Here is a 4,985-nt window from a genome sequence, read left to right on the forward strand (position 1 = left end):
AGAGACATATAGACAGAAAGTGAGAAATCACCCCCCAGGGGGGATGGTCACGCCGCAATTCCTTCTCCATTCTCTCGGGATCTTGGGCACACACGCACACGCACCCGGTGTGAGTTTTAAGCCACTGGGTCTGGGACTCAAATCGCAGTCAACTACATGGGAGTCGAGCGATATAGCCATTATGCTAACTGCTGGTCCCAACACTGTCTTTTTCTAATCATGTATAACTTGGATCACACCCCAGTATATAAGGATAAGAAATAAATGTAAAATAAAAATCAATAAATAAATCAGGAGAGGCTTTTTGGTCTTGACTTCTTCACCCACTTAGAATAAGCAGCCCTGTGGCAGCCACAGTCACGCCCTGCAGCTTTGCAAGTGTAGACCCCACTTGCCCTGAGACCACCACCGGAAGTGCAGGCGCTATTAAGTGAGAGGAAGGAAGGACCACCTGTCACTGGGAACGTGGCTGTATGCAGCTTCTCCAAGAGCTCTGGCCAGTGGAACACGGTTAGACCAAACATCCAAATGGTCATGACAGTACCCTGTAAACTGTCCGTGATGATATGGGAAAGAAGAGAGCAGCCAGCGGACCCTGAAAGTCAGGACCGTCTCTCACCACTGGTCTGCTAAAACCAGGTGAAGGCTCTGACGTCAGAACATCCGATGTTGTAGTAAATACCCTTTAGATCAATATCCAGTTCTTCCAGGAGTGGCTTGTTCTCTTCAGGAGCATCATCTCCGCCTTCCAAGAGCCCGCCACACCCTGTCTCAGAAATGCAGTGGCTGTGGATTCTTTGAACAAAATCTCCACCAAGGTTTAGTTTGACATCCAGGATACTTTTAAACCACGCTGTGGATTCTTTTAACAAAATCTCCACCAAGGTTTAGTTTTGACATCCAGGATACTTTTAAACCATTGAGATCTCTCACTGTCTCTCTCTCTCTCTCTCTCCCTCTCTGCAGCCAGCGCACGCACTCTTCTGTGTCTGCCAGAGAGACCAAGGTGAAGTCTCTGTTAGTGGAGACAGGCCGGGGTGGGCCTGGCAGCTCCACCTCAACCCTTCCCAAACAGCCACAGTGGAGGAAGCTGAGGCTGGGCCTGGCCCAGCCTAGGCCCAGAGGCCTCAGCACACTCACCCTAGGTGCAGGCTAGAAGTGAGACCAGACAGGAGCACAGCTGGCAGAGAGAATGACCTACCAAAGTCCTCCCCACAGGGCCATCAGGTGTAGTGCTTCTGTTTTTTTTGAGAGGTTTTTGCTATAGGGTCCGTGCGCTCGCCAGACAGAGACAGAGAGACAAAAAGCGAGAAATCACCCCCCTAGGGGGTATGACCACCTGCAATCCCTTCTCCTGCATTCTCCTCTCGGGATCTGGGGCACGTACTCGCGCCCTCTTTGAGTTTAAGCCACCAGGTCCGGGACTTGAACCGCAGTTGACTACATGGGAGTCCAGTGACATAGACATTATGTCAACTGCGGGTCCTACCTCTAAAATATTTTTAAAGAATTATTTTAATTAAAATTATTTGTTTTAATTTTACTTTCTCTTCTCCGGAGAGGAACAGAGCAAGAGAGAGAAAGAGAGAAAGCAAGCCGCCAGGTCTGGGACTCAAACCACAGTCGGCCATGTGGGAGTCCAGCGCCCTTAACCTCTACGCCACCTGTCGGCCGCAGGAAAGATTTTTTGGGAAAGCCATTTATTGTTATCTTCGCCCAGTAGAGGGATATTCGAGTAAAGGTGGAGACCTGGGCAGAAGATAGTAAAAGCCATAGTCACCAAGAACTCGAACAAAATATTCAATTCATTTTTCTTTGTCTTTTTTTTTTTTTTGCCAGAGAGAGAGAGAGACAAAGAGACAATGAAAGGGAGAGTGAGGAATCAACCCTGCAGGGACGATAGCCAAGCCAGAATACCTTCTCCATTCTCCTCCAGGGACTTTGGGCATGTATGTTTGGACACACGCTCCTGTTGGGATTTTTTTTTTTTTTTGAGGTTTTTGCTATAGGGCACGTTCGCTTGCCAGACAGACAGAGACAGAGAGACAGAAAGAGAAATCCCCCCCCAGGGGATGGCCCTGCCGCAATCCCTTCTCCTCCATTCTCCTCTGGGGATCTTGGGCATGCACACACACGTGCCTGACGTGAGTTTTAAGCCACTGGGTTCAGGACGCGAACTGCTGTCCACTACATGGGAGTCCAGCGACATAGCCATTACGCTAACTGCTGGTCCCTCCTGTTGGGATTTTTAAGCTACTGCATCTGGGACCCCAACTGTGGTCGACCAAATGGCAGTCCAGCACCTAAACCACTACAGCACTTCCTGGCTTGGGTTTCAAACTGCTAGGTCTGAGACTTGAACCCCTGTCAGACATGTGGGAGTCCAGTACCTTTAACCACCATGCCACCTGCTGGCCCCACAAAGATATTAATTTGAAAGAATCTTTAAACATTCAGGATAAAGGGACCAGCAGGTTACATGGAAACTAAGGCACTGAACTCCCACATGTCTGACAGGGGTTCGAGTCTCAGACCCAGCAGTTTGAAACCCAAGCCAGGTATGTGTGTGTCCATACCCAAAATTATAAGAGGAGAATGGAGAAGGGATTGCAAAATGGACACCTCCCTGGGGGGATGGCTGCTCACTTTCCCTTTCTCCGTCTCTCTCTCTGGCTAGAGCACACAAAATCCTAACTACAAAAAATAAATTCAGGATAAACTTAAGATTCTTTATTTTCCGTAAATATATTAGCTAAGGGCAAGATTTTTCCTCCCCTTTGAAAAATTGTAGAACATAATTAGAATAGGTGCAGATCTAATTATGGGCTTTCAGGTTTGGGGTCACAGCATCACCCGGAATATATACTGTAACAGGGAATAGGATGAGAAGGAAAATTATAACTTCACCTGCAGCCTCTCAGTCTTCCCTCCTCCTTCCCCCTCTCTTAGAAAGCCTCGTTTTCTCCGTTCTCCCAAATGGAGGTAGTTCTTACCTCCGATACTATATTTTAGGTACTTGTTTATATTTCAGTCCTCAGAACTCCTTTTGTCTTGATTTTTCACCTTGCATTGCCATTTCGGTTCGGACCTGGCTCGAATTTGCCTGAGTCTCCTGAATTTTCCACCTGGATTCAAAGGTCAGAAATGTCCTGAAGGAGTAGTCTTTGCTTCGTGAATTTCAAGCACCCAGCTCTCAGGGTAAAGGGCAAGGTTAATTCTGCTCCAACTAATCTTACTATTCCGAAAACCTGGTGCCTACAGGAAAGGGGGAAAAACCAAAAAGACCGTGACTGCAAACGGGAGGGTCAGGGCAGACTGCTGCCAGACAGGCAGGAAAACAGCGGAGGGCGTTTAGTAAATATTGCACTCCTCCTGGGGCTAGCGGGCCCTGCCTGAAGTGGAGATAAAGGGAATTTGTTAAAGAAAGAAGTCAACTGGGGCAGACAAAAGCTCCTGCCACAGGAAGTTAGTTCGGCTAAGGATCCCAGAATGTGGGAATTTGCATAGGTTCCGCGGTGTGAGGTTCGAGTGAAACCCCATTGAAAAGGAGCAGCTGGGGGCAGGCTCACCTTAGCTGTTCCGTTTCTGGGTGGTTGGTGGGAAACTCTGGGGTTCCAGAAGAAAGTCTCCTTGAACCTTGTAGAAGGTTGTTAAATTACACTTACTACTGCCAAGTATACTACCAAGCAAGCTATCAAGAAACAGAAAAGCTTGGGGCTGGGAGGTGGCGTGGTGCTTCAAGTATCAGACTCCCATAGGGCCGACTGCGGTTTGAGTTCCCAGCCTGGTGACTTGCTTTCTCTCTTTCTCCCTCTGTCTCTTTCTTTTTTAAAAATTATTTTAAATTTTTATTTATTCTTTAATTTATTTTTAATTTGACTAGAGAGAAGCACAGACAGAGGGAAAGTGAAAAAGCAAGCCACTAGGTCTGGGACTCAAACCATGGTCAGCCACATGGGAGTGTCCAGCACCTTAACCACCCATGCCACCTTCTGGCCCCTCATTCTGTCTTTCTACTGAACTAAAAAATGGTAATAGTAATAATAAAAAATAAATTAATAATTTTTAAAAAGAAACAGAAAAACTTGGATCAAATTAAGACACTAGTCTCATTAAAACAATTTTTTAAAAGAATTATTTAATTTTTTAAAATTTATTTTCATTTGACCAGAGAAGGACAAAGAGAGAGCGAGAGAGACAGAAAGTGAGAAAGCAAGCCACCGGGTCCACGACTCGAACCGTGGTGAGACATGTGGGGTCCAGTGCCCTTAGCCACCACGCGGGCTGTCGGCCTCCGTTCAGACAATTTAACACGTAACACAAAGCACAGGGACCTTTACACCCTGAGGATTGGGGGCAGAGGGGTAGGAAGGTGACCTCTCTGTAGTATGCACCAGGGACCTCCACTGGTGGTGTGGCCACAGCTAAGGACAAGGGCCGGGGAGTATCTGAGACTGAGGTCAGGCCAGGGCACATGCGTTCCTGCGCAAGCGGGACACGGTCTGTGCGTGTTTTATTTTGTGTTAGTGTTTGGTATAGGGCACCTATCCTGGCTGGAGAGAGACAGAGAAAAAAGAGGGAAAGTGAGAAATCACTCCCAAGGGGGGATGGCCACACTGCAGTCCCCTCACCTTTAGTCTCCTTTAGGATTTTGGGCACGCACATGCCTGGTGTTATATTTCAAGTCACAGGGCCTGGGACTTGAACCATGAAATTGGCTATGTGGGATCCAGTCGCCGTAACCACCACTCCAGTGGCCCCTGAATATGTTCTGTCAGAGACCAACATCCCCACCCCCTGGGGTCAAGTGTATCTGGCCACTATAGGAGTCCTTTGTGGGACTAACAGATGGCATAATGGTTATGTTGGTGGACAACCACGTTTAACTAGTTCAAGTCCCGTACCTGGTGGCTTGTTTCCTCACTTTCCCAATCTCTCTGGTCAAATTAAAAATAAATAAGTAAAGTTAAATAAAATCATCCCTT

General features: G+C 47.4%; 1 pseudogene; it reads right to left on the bottom strand.

The window, feature by feature from the left end:
- Positions 1 to 233: 233 nt before the first annotated feature.
- Positions 234 to 3,076, bottom strand: LOC114007484 (protein YIPF4 pseudogene; annotated as a pseudogene).
- Positions 3,077 to 4,985: the final 1,909 nt, after the last annotated feature.

The sequence above is a fragment of the Tupaia chinensis genome, unplaced genomic scaffold (genome assembly GCF_000334495.1).
Source record: "Tupaia chinensis unplaced genomic scaffold, TupChi_1.0 Scaffold000183_1, whole genome shotgun sequence".
Taxonomy (NCBI): Eukaryota; Metazoa; Chordata; class Mammalia; order Scandentia; family Tupaiidae; genus Tupaia; species Tupaia belangeri.